This window comes from Podarcis erhardii (genome assembly GCF_964252035.2).
Source record: "Podarcis erhardii genome assembly, chromosome: 3".
Classification (NCBI taxonomy): domain Eukaryota; kingdom Metazoa; phylum Chordata; class Lepidosauria; order Squamata; family Lacertidae; genus Podarcis; species Podarcis erhardii.
Window position 1 is genome coordinate 86,925,620 of NC_138507.1, and position 12,459 is coordinate 86,938,078.

A 12,459-nucleotide genomic window follows, 5' to 3' on the forward strand; every position below is an offset into this window, starting at 1 on the left:
GGTAAAACCTCAGCGCCTAGGACTTGCCGATCGCATGGTCGGCGGTTCAAATCCCTGCAGCGGGGTGAGCTCCCGTCGTTCAGTCCCAGCTCCTGCCCACCTAGCAGTTCAAAAGCACCCTTAAAGTGCAAGTAGATAATTAGGTACCACTTTATAGCAGGAAGGTAAACGGCGTTTCCGTGTGCTGCGCTGGTGCAGGATCGCCAGAGCAGCTTTGTCACGCTGGCCACGTGACCCGGAAGTGTCCTCGGACAGCGCTGGCCCCCGGCCTCTTAAGTGAGATGGGCACACAACCCTAGAGTCGGACACGACTGGCCCGTACGGGCAGGGGTACCTTTACCTTTACCTTAAGCAAGGCAATTTGATGACCCATTTATTATCACCAAACAGGACACAGAAATAAAATTTGGTTGTCTTCATATAACAGCATTCCTTCATTACTTTGGACTAATGCTTTATCAGATTAGTGTTTTTCCCTCTTGAACTCGACTTGAACATCAGATTAAAAAAAGCACCAAACTGACTTCTTACAAACTAGAAACAAAGAATAAAAGAAACGATTAAAAAAACACCCAGGTAAGATGACCTTCTGGATAAGGGGTTAGAAATTCAGATTACATCACAAAAGCATTTAGAATAGCCTTGTATACTATAAATTAGCAGAAAGGAAAGCACCAGAACAACACCTGTCTATTACAATTACTGTATAATTTGAGCAGGAGTATCAACCTGTTACAGAGCTTAAATAATGTTTTAGTTGATCCAGGTGAACTTGTTCCATTAGTTGAGCATCACTCTTTACTCATTTAAATCAATTCTTATGGGCTGCATTGAATGATGGCTCTGCCTTAGCAGAAAGTGCTTACAGTCACACAAGTCAGCAGCACCTGGTTTCTGCCCATCCTCTCTATTTACTGCAGTCCTCTTTGCTGTGCCCCTTTCTGCTCTGGAGGGTCCCACAACCCTCCCAAGTAGCTGAGCTTTTATGAGTAGAAGGGTCAACAAACACTGCACAAATGGAAGAGCTTTCCACAAAGGCACAGCTTCCCTGCATATAACCCAATGCAATCCACCTCATTCTAAAGTTATTTACACCAGCTTTAAGAAGACATTCTCCGGTAATTTTGGTAGTCTTATTGCTTTTTTAGGTAAGACTTGAGCAGGTTTGCTAGAGAAGCATCTGAGAATATGGCATTTTCTCTGCAAAAAAATTGTAGAAACAGCTGCTAATTTAAAAAGCCTAACTTGCAAGTGACTTTTCTGATATGGTTACTGCCGCAGTCTTGTTTTCCTGTATTAGTTTCCATTGCTTGCACAAAAAAGCCAAGTTAATTCAGGGGTCCTTAAGACACAAATAAGACTGTGCCCATTGGCTCTGAACACTGACTAAAAGAGTTTTAGCTTTCATTGCAGATCTCCACCCATGAAGAGAATAAGCAATGAAGGCTGTCATCTGTCATATTAAGTGAAGACTTGAATGTGTCAGCAGAAGGATACAACTGACATTAAGAGGCTTTGATCAAATGGAGTATCTTTACTGAATATCGCAATGATAACCCTTTAGAAGTTTGCCTCCTGCAGTTGACCTTTACAACTGCCTCCATCATTTGGGAGAGTCCATATGATCAGGAACACTGCAATCTTCTTCCGAATCTTGCATATGTCATGGCAAAGAATGCAAGGATGTGATTTTGAGGACAAGGATGCAAATTTTACTATGGGATTATATTGATTGTGTATTTGCTATACACAATATCTATAAGACACCCGCACACACTCCAGAAGTATTTACTCGTATTGCTTTTGGACTAGGAGATTTGTAACTTGTAACTGGGAGACTGGAAAATTCAGACGACTGACAGCAAGCATTCAGGGACCAGTTGTGAGCTCTGGTGAGGCCTGATGAATTGGAAATTCTCAGGCCTCAGGAAATGTTACAAATAAAAGATGGAACATTCTCCTAACTTTAAGAGTTTCTGCTCTGTGCTACTTTGGTCCAGGAATATTCATTAACAATTAGAAATGGTTGCTGGACTTAGTAAAAGCAATCTGATAGATAATAACAGATTATTATAACCTGCAACAGGTCCAAGGAAAATACATAGCAAGTTAAGGGTGGGGAGAAATCAAACATACTTCCACAGGTTCTAACAAGTAGCTTTGTTACCACGGCTTACCATTCACACAATACTCTGCTGAAATTGCCCCTGGAAGCTGTTAAGTGCATATTTTCTCACTCCAGCATCACAACATGAATTACTGCTAGAAAACGAACCCAATTTTCTTGCGGCAGTAATTTTTTATTTTTAGTAATGCCAAGAAATCTCAGCAAGGACCATTGGCCCTCCTGAGTAAGATGATATAAATGAATGGAAGACTAAGAAAGAAATATAGCACTGATACATATACACAAAAACACAGGCATTATAATTTGGGGGGGAGAATATAATCATTACTTCCAGCTGAGGCTTACATCTTGAAGAAAAGGCCTGGTACCAGCAGCCTATACTTAGGCTTGCATGAGGGTCCTCAAGCTGAAAGGCAACAGTGCATGCTGCTTGGCCAGCAAAGTCCCCTGGTGCCACAGCTTCATCTCTTAAAAGAAATTAGCCTTGTTATAGCCCTAGGGGTGTTATTTAATACTCCATATCTCACCTCAGCCATCCCCTCCCAACTTTCTCGTTCTGCCTGAGTCCCGCAAGGAGAGCTGTAATTGATGATTAGCATTCCAAAGCCATGCTTGCATCCTGTGAGCCCGTCATATTTAATTACATTTTAACTATATTCGTCTTCAATAATAGCCTGAACATAATTTAGATAATTATCTCACGCTCTCTCATTCTCAGAGTCTGTCTGTTCCAGAGCTTCCTGCGACGAATATTGCTTTCTCTGCTCAAACACATAAACAGACTCTTGGGCTAAGTACTTTCATCTTTCCAACAGCAACAGCTGTCACTAAGAAACTCAGTAGCTTTGAGCATCCCACAGTCAATTCAAAGACAAGTTTTCATCCTTCTTCTTGCTCCTTTATTTTGGAGGCATAGGGAAGGGAAAATACATTATTACTCAGGATACAAATTGCCTATATTACAGGCACCCCCCTCCCACTTACACATGGGTTCTGTTCCAGGCGCCCACACACGAGCTGAAATCGTGTAAAATGGGGAGCAACCTCTAAAAAGCCTCTAAATGCTCATTTTGTCCTGTTCTCCAATCCCCCCCCCCACTCAACTCTCCCTTCAACCAGAGTTGAAGCTCTGGGGCCAGTAGGAGGATGAAGGATGTACAGGAAAGCACTTGGTACTGCTGGGCTATCCCACACACCAGCTCTTACGCAGGGAGGCTGAGCAGCCGAAACAAAACCCCATTGCACCTCCAGTGTCTTTGGGGCTTCCTCTGCCCTCACTGATGTCCTCCTCAGCCCCAAGGAATCTTCAGGTCTCTCCTGCCACTTCCTGGTATGATTCCATTTACTTATTTCCTGGCACTGCAGGTGCATAGAACACACATAATTGGGGGGGGGGAATGCCTGTATAATGTTCTACTTTTCTTCCATCCTTAAAGTAATAACCATTGTTAGAACATGTCTTTGTCTACATCTGTACAGTTAACACATATGTATATCAAATGTTATCTGTTAGGTCCTTGGTGTACCATGGCAAAAACTGGATTTTCTAAGTGTGGGGAATGGCAACAAGACAATAAACTAGAGTTTAAAGCAATCAAATACACAATATATTACAAAAGTAAGATTCAGCTCATAGGCGGCATTCAGATTAGACTGACAACTATATGTTGTGTATAGGAGGCTATAGGCGGCAGGAGATCAGGGGTAATAGCATGAGAAGGGGGGGGGGAGAAGCAATGTGTGGGTAGTGTAGAAAGGTTGATAACATATAATTCGATGGGAGGAAATAGATGCCAGTTAGACATGTGGGGTTAAGGAGAAAGGAGTCAAATGTAAACAACACATTGCTTGAATTGGTGTGAGGAATCTTACTTGGAGAGTTAGAGAAGCAAGTAGGTAAACAAAATGAGAGGGCAAAAGGTGATGATGCACAAAATCTGAAATGGCAAATAGGAGGTAGAAGCGTGGACCAACCTGTAGGGATTGCGGCAGGAGATGTGTGTGCTGTGTGCTAGAAATTGTATGCCAGCTGCCGAACTTGAAATGGTGAGGCAACCAGGTGGAGGAAGGGATTAGCAGCTAGCAGAAAGGGCTAGAGGCCTTGCTTTTCTGGGTGTTCCTGTATACAATGGTACCCCGGGTTACATATGCTTCAGGTTACATACGCTTCAGGTTACAGACTTCGCTAACCCAGAAATAGTACCTCGGGTTAAGAACTTTGCTTCAGGATGAGAACAGAAATTGTGCTCCAGTGGCGCGGCGGCAGCAGGAGGCCCCATTAGCTAAAGTGGTGCTTCTGGTTAAGAACAGTTTCAGATTATGAACGGACCTCTGGAATGAATTAAGTACTTAATCCGAGGTACCACTGTATAGGCCGAGGGAGCTGGTGTTTGTCCACACACAGCTTCCAGGTCATGTGGCCAGCATGACTAAGCCACTTCTGGGTACTAATCTATAATTAATCTGATTAAGGAAATATGAAGATGAGATGACACTGGATAACTTATGGGTTTGATCAGGCTTTTAAATAAATAAACAAATAATGTAACATAAAATACTGAAATGAATCTTTCTTTTTGATGTATGTGTGGATTAATTTAATTATTGTTCTCATTGATTACAGATCAAGATGATAATATATAATCCAGATATGTGTTTTTATATATAAGCACACATACACATATATCTACATATACAGATAGATAACATATTTTTTTACAAGAGCTCCGTACGTGATCAGTCCATTTTTTAAAAAAACAACAACAAATTTTTAGGATTTCCTAAAATTTATTTATTTATATTATATTTATATAGCAATAATTTTAGCAAATACTAGCAAATAATTCGCTATAGCAAGATTACTTTGTTTTACACACCTGTAAGGTAACAGCTTAAAAGCATATGGGAGGGTTGGGGGAGAGAAATTACCACATTTTAAGTAATATGAAAAAGGATGGATGCAAAGCTGTCTTTCAATGAACAGAAAGGCTCCACTCATTTGTAAAATAGACAAATAATACAGTGGAGGCTATTCCCTCTTCTGTCCACTGGCAATTCCCAACACTGTTCTGGAGGATTCCATAACCTCTGGAGCAGGTTTTAGGGGGCACAGGAAATTGGTGGGTGAGCTGGTGAAAACTGCCACTTCCCTTCCACTCATAAATAATGTGGCTCCAAACCATTTCCACTAAAACGAGGGAGAGGGCAGTAAGACCATTAAGTTTAGGGTATAAAATTACCTAACTGCACCACTGGATGACAGTCAAACCATATATTTTGGAAAGCAGCCGGAATACATATATTGATCTCCCTTTTGAGCTGTTAAGAGAAAGTGGAAAATGTCGTCTAATGGGAACATAAATATACATTCTATTGATGTGACAATGAACTAATATGACTCCCTGTACTAATTAAAAATACAGAACAGAAGATCATAAATGATAATAAAGGTAACTAAAGATGCATAATCAGTGTTCTGAAGAAAATGTAATATGAACAAGCAACTCACATTGTTAGAGGTGTTATACTTACATGACTGGCTTATGCATCAATTATTAAGATAGTTGCTTAACAAAAACAAAAACCTAAAGAGAAATATTCAGTTCCCAAATGACTCCAAGTGTTAAACATGCCAACAACTGTGGCATTCCAATAAATGTTACTTCTTCCGTCTCTGGCAATGAAACCAGCATAGCAAAATCTCTGCCTATATATTCTCGGAGGAGTTAGCAATTAGTCTTTCTTGGACTAATTTATTTTTAATACATTTCTATCAGATTCATGCATGGAAGCGGCTGTTTCTCTTTAAAATACTCAGAACAACATAGGGAAGTAATTTACTTAAAATGAAAGAACAAATAGGCAGCTAAATAATTACAGCTGAGGTATCTGTTCACCTAGGCATTTACTATGCATTTGTGTAGCAAATAATATCATGGTCTGTGGAGATCTTGATGTTACCCTGGCCCTAGTTTTTAAAGGTTTTCAATGAGAAATGTCTGCTTAGAAACTTGAACTCTTGCTAGATACAGACAAAAATATTCAATGTCAGATTCCAGACTATCAATCAGGTACTGATTAATGTATTTTTATACAGCATCATTAAAATATATGGAACTTTAAAACATAAATAAAACAAACCAATCACTGTCCCAAGGACTTACAATCTGACATTGGGGAAGATAACAGAGGGAGGAAAGGGTAAGTTTAGATTTCATTGCATTTATTTATTTGATTATCCACTTTGTAAACTGACCTGCATCACATCAGTGTGATCCCAGGACATTTTCCAATGATGAACAAAATCCAATAAAATTAAAAACAACCCTATTAATATAAGCAAACAACAGAGCATCATCATCAGAACAATAAAGCCCCAAAGTGGTTAATAATCTGATCCAGCTGGCAATGAGGGGGAAAGCAAAGACTTTCAGAAAAGGGAGGCTTGGGCAGAGAGCACTGCAGGGAAATAAATTGGGCTCCCTTTTCCTTCAGGCCTTCATGGAATCATAGAACTGTAGAGCTGGAAGGGACTTCAAGGGCAATCCAGTCCAACCCCCTGCAATGCATGAATCCTGTCCCTCGGTGGGCTTGAACCACCAACCTTTTGGTTAACAGCCAGACACACTGATCTGTTCAGAACTTGCAATGCACCAAGCCAGAGAGAGGAAGACCACCAGCCAGGGATTGTGCTCCATCAGTGAGGGCTTGCTTCTAAGGCAAGCAGAAAAACAGGAGCCCATGCTGGGTCACTGCACCTAACAGTGTTTGGTTTAGGGAGTCAAAGGTTGTGTGGGTGTAACTTTAACTTTTGTCTAAGTTGTTGTGCTAATGTTTTACAGAAGAAAAACTCTTACAGAAACGCTCCCTCTTTAATTCCTGCATCTCCCATCTCCTCATAAGATATCTCTCATAATTTGCACATGGATTCAAAGCTAAATGTTTACATTTTTGTAAAAAGAGGGAACCTACAATCATCAATAACGTACTTTTTTGTGTGAAACTGCCACAAAGTTTTATGGCGCATGATTTACAACAGAAATAAAACGTGGAACTGATAGTGCATATTTATTACAACGGAAAATCCAACATAAAAGATTTAATGAAGTCTATACTGACTTCCCTGGCATTTTTTATAAAGCTGCTCATGTAATAATAATGATGACACCATTTTAAAATGGTGTTTTGATTAATTCAGGAAAGAGAAAAATGTGTAAAACACAAAACTCATAATGAACAAAATTTATACACCCAAATATCAGGACCTTTTGATACTAAATGTTTTACAATTATAACCTGGACCTTTGAAATTGGGAACATCTTGGAAAAACCATGGTTTTACACAAACATAAATACATGTATGAAATCTTAAATAAATTTAATAATGTAACCCTGGAAATAATACAATTCATCACATTTTCTGCCACAAGAACTCAAACAAATCAATTATCTGAGCATATATGCAAATACAAAACAGTGGTACCTCGGGCTACGTACGCTTCAGGTTACTCCGCTAACCCATAAATAGTGCTTCAGGTTAAGAACTTTGCTTCAGGTTGAGAACAGAAATCGTGCTCTGGCGGCGTGGCGGCAGCAGGAGGCCCCATTAGCTAAAGTGGTGCTTCAGGTTAAGAACAGTTTCTGGTTAAGAACGAACCTCTGGAACGAATTAAGTACTTAACCCGAGGTACCACTGTACAGCAGTATAAAATAGTCATCCACCTTGTGCTTCAGTTGAGTCTCAAATCCCCCCCCACCTCAATTATCTAATCTCATGCAACACTTGCCCTTCACATTGTGTTTTGGGGGCTGCATGGTGTAGTTTAAACCATAGCACTATTTTGGAAGTCTAAGCTGAGGCTGCCTTCTCTCATCTAACTAAGGAAGATAGTAGTTGCTTAAGGCTGCAATACTATAGACACTTTCCTGAGAGTAAGCCATTGTGAAGAAACTGGAGCTTACTTCCATGGACAGGATTGTGTGGTAAAACTAAACTAATTGCTCAGACTAAGTAACTGGTTTCAAATTTTGCAGGTTTAGAGGGGGCAGTACCCTCCCACCCTCTGACCAGTTTCCATGTCTGTGGTCTGCTGAGAATGACATTGTGCATGTCAAGTCAGAACAGTGAGAGAACTGTTATGGCAGCTCTCCTTCAAAGGCTCAATGATGCTCATGTCAAGTTAACTTCTGAAAGTGATCTGTTTTAATACACCATGTATTACAGTATTTTGATGCCATTACCCTATTAGAGGCAGATGGGGCGCGTCAACCTGGGAAGGTAGCTGATCTTGGAGAAAGTAAACTCTGATCCTAAACCTCTGCTGCCTTGTGGGATCTCTTCATGAGAAGAAAAGGCTAAGGCAGTGTTTTTTTTTCTTCAAAGAGGGCCAAATTTGATGAAGTGAAGGGCCGTGAGGGCCGACCAAAGGGACAACCATAGTTGACCTTTTTTTAGGGTTGAAGTTGTTGAGGGTTTTTTTTAGGATTTTAACCCAGGAAATAAACTGCTACAGGAGCCAGATTCAACCGACCGTCAATGGACTTTGGACATGCCTGGGCTAAGGAGTAAACCCTACACAAATCCAGAGTGGAATCCCTAAGAAAGCTGGACGGCACCTTATATGCCTCCTTCCAGCAAAGATGGCGCCAAACGTATTGCTCTGCTTTCCTTTGAACCACATCAGCGAGGCCAAGAGCAGAGTCTTGTCGTCTGGGCAAAGACCAGGACCTCTATATACACACCCCAGGGAGGTCACTTCACTTCTGGAAGTGCACTCCATTGTCTCTTGAGACAGACAAATGCTGCAGCCAACAACAACACTATTGGCCTTTGAGGATAAGCCAGGTAGAAATATAAATACTGAAGCATGTTTTTTTTAGTCTTTCGTTAACTTGTTGCTCATTTCTCCTCATGCAGCCAGCAAATATATATATATATATATATATATATATATATATATATATATATATATATGCAGGTTTTGGTGTCCTCGGGTGTCTTCCCGTGTAAAAGTTGGGGTGTCTAGGCGACGTTTCGACGAGGTCTCACTCGTCATCTTCACGAGTGAGACCTCGTCGAAACGTCGCCTAGACACCCCAACTTTTACACGGGAAGACACCCGAGGACACCAAAACCTGCATTCCTGTACCCGTGAAAATCTACGAAAACAAATATATATATATATATATATATTAGGGAGAGTTCTTCCTCGTTTATCTGCAACTAGGGTAAGTAACACAAGATTGTTATAAATCTAGCCCAAGTGATCTCCACTACAATTAAAACAAAAGATATAGTTGCCACAAAATGAGCTGAAGCATTTTAGATGGACCTACCCCACCCTTTTAATCAGTCTCCTTTGTTGTTTTGTCAGGCTACATGTTATTTATCAATACTTTCTTTTACATTCCCTTGGGGTGCTATTCCATAGCCTGGCCATAAAAACTTCACAGTGAGAGCAACTGCCCCTCCATTACTGTTGGTAGCATCTAATTGATATGTCAAACCACTAAGGAATGCAGTAAATTGTAGCACCGCCTCCAAACGGAAAATAAACAAGTCAAAAGATAAACAAGCACCTGAATTTTGCAAAATGTGTAACACAGTAGTTTGTTAATGATTCATACCCAAGCACTGGTTAACCTAAACTTAGGAAAGACGACAACTCAGTTTATGATACAATTTTCATCAAGGTATGTCTGGTGGTATGTCACATATGTTTGGGTTAAATATATGAACACGACACCTTATGTTCACCAAACCTATCTGCTTATGTGCTGACATAACAAATCTTGGGGCTACTGCAGCTACTAAAAAGCTTTTGGTCCCTAAATAAACCTCCCTTCTCTTACACAGCTATCCCCACCCCCCTTTCCAAGGGGCATGAATGATTGTCACCTTGCTCATTCTATCCCCTCAGCAACCCTGTGAAGACAGTGTGAGGCACCAAAATTACACATAGTGAATGCTAACTAGTTTGGAGAATTCAAAATGGTTTTGAAATTGGCTCAAACTGTGTTAATCATGGAAAACAGAAAGTGTGGATATAATTATTTGAAGGCATTCCTGTTTGTCCAGGCCTTTGATGGCTTATAGATAACACTGAAATTAGTAAATGTGAGAGTATCTGCTTTTAGATGTTTCCAGGTGTTCTAAATGTTTTAAATATATTTAAATCATCTAAAAACCATTTAAAACTGTTTCATTTTCATTTTATTTTAAACTGTATTGTTTTACCATTGAAAGGGAAATACATACATGGGAGGGCACAGAATGTAGGGGGCGAATGTGCAGTCCTTACACAGATGTGTCCTCTAGACTACAACTTCCATCAGCCCCAGCCAGCATTGGCACAAAGCTGAGGAAGGAAGGCCTAACAGATGCGAATGCACTTTGAGGATGTCACCACACCCCGATGTAGAAACTTTTTCCCATTTTGGAAGAGGCTGTAGTTCGAATATACAATTTTCTGAACCGCAATAAAAAGGATATACATTGAACTGGAAGGCTATGGATAAAGGGGAAAAAATGATTTAGAGTCCAAGGTATGAGAAAAGATTAAAAACTAAATAGTGCCTTCAATTTGTTAAGCTGGTGGGAGGAACAAGATGAATGTCCATAAGTTCAATATTTCAAGAGTGTGAATTCAAAAGGGAAGAGGGACCGCTGGAGATGCAAAGGAAAATAGTGAACTGCAATAAGGTGAAGGGGGAAAATCTACTAATGACAGCTATCTTTTAAATTATGGAATAGTTTCCCACGGGAAGTAGTGAAAGCCATATCGTCTGAGACATATGAAACTGGACTGACAATAAAACTCTAGAAAATATACTGTAAGGAATAATCTCAGAATAAACCCACAGGGAAAAGTTGAAGACCTAATAATTCTTTTACTTCTCTGATTTCTATGATTCATGTATTTAATTTGTCCTGGTAAAACCTACCTAGAATGAATCAATAGTTTAATATTGTGTAAGTTTTACTACATTTTACCAGACAGGTGGATGGTGGTAGGAAAGCCGTGGAAATTACACAACAGCAGTTAGTAAAACAGAGTGCAAATAATGTCCTAATTAGAACAAATACTGTTTAATGAAATGGAAGGCCTTGCCTAAAAGATTTCAGAGCTTTCATTTGATATTGAGGACAGACTTTGAATGAAAAATCTACCTAGCATTTGCTCTTTGGACAGCTTCTGCTAAAAATGATGTTAAATAAAATGTAACCATTACCATAACATTTAACATCCAACATTCACACTTGAACACCGCCTCCAATAAACTGAAAGGTAGCCCTACTGGATTGTTAATATGTGGAGCTGATTTTTGAGAAAAGAAGGTACGCTCTTTGGAACGAAGTCCTAATAGATGCTGATGAAATTCAAAGATGTATAATTAAAGATGCCCTACTCATATTATGCTACTTCTGTCAAATTCCATACAGAAGTTCTTCCACAGTCAGATAAATGAATTATGTCTCTACTCTTCCAGGTACTATTCTGGCTGGCTGGCTCATTTTGCTTTACAAAAGGGGGTCAGGGGTTTTTCCATGCTGGCATTGGGATAAAAGGTTTCAGCTTTTGAAATTATGGGGATGATACCTAACTTTGAAGGTAACTGTTATTCTGAAAAATTGGGTCATTTCAGATTTAATGCACATAAATGAATCCCATTGTTCATGCATTTCCTTGCATGCTCTGTATGATGATAATTGGTTTAGAGAATGGTTTAGAGAAACCATTGTATGGATTAGACCAGTTCCTGAAGAATATGGTTACTAAGTATGATGGTTATGCATTTCATTCAGCATAAGAGGCACTATGCTGGAGGACATGATTGGGAGAGTGCTATTGTGCTTACGTTCTGCTTCCAGTCAACCACCGTGAGAGTAGAATGCTTGAATAGATGGGCCTTTGGTCTGATTCATCAAGGGTCGTCTTGTTTTCCTGGTTGCTGCTACATCTGAACTGTCAAACTTTGACTGCATATGTCCTATATAAACCAGGAGCATGCAAGCGAACGATTCATTCATGGGCTTGGCCTTTCATCCTGAACTGACTGCATGGGATCAGAGCATATGAGCATCAGAGCATATCAATCAATTAAATGGATATAGCTATTGATTGTAAAAAGCACAGGTATGTTGTAGTATTAAGTAGAATGAAATGAATTTTTTAATGTAGAAGATGGATGATTTGCTGTACTTGAATTTATTTCATGCACATTTCTCTAATTTTCTACCACTGAGGAAGACTAGCAAGCTGAAATGCATCCAGCAATTGAGGCTTTGATGAGAGAGTTCTACAGTGACAATTCTGCTTACCGGTACATGT

At 39.8% G+C, this 12,459-nt stretch overlaps 2 protein-coding genes across 11 annotated transcripts in view; one reads left to right on the forward strand and one right to left on the reverse strand.

The window, feature by feature from the left end:
• LOC309337599 (uncharacterized protein) overlaps positions 1-4,882 on the forward strand; it is a 72,810-nt gene extending 67,928 nt beyond the window's left edge. For 3 of the 6 annotated variants that reach the window (XR_014154415.1, XR_014154416.1, XM_081854234.1), the window contains one exon: positions 1,402-4,882. The gene's annotated coding sequence lies outside the window, so the exon portion shown is untranslated. The remainder of the gene's footprint in view (positions 1-1,401) is intronic. The other 3 variants (XR_014154417.1, XR_014154418.1, XR_014154419.1) reach the window with 1 other exon arrangement.
• BTBD9 (BTB domain containing 9) overlaps positions 1-12,459 on the reverse strand; it is a 142,881-nt gene that overhangs the window by 14,449 nt on the left and 115,973 nt on the right. The gene's annotated exons all lie outside the window — the stretch shown is intronic.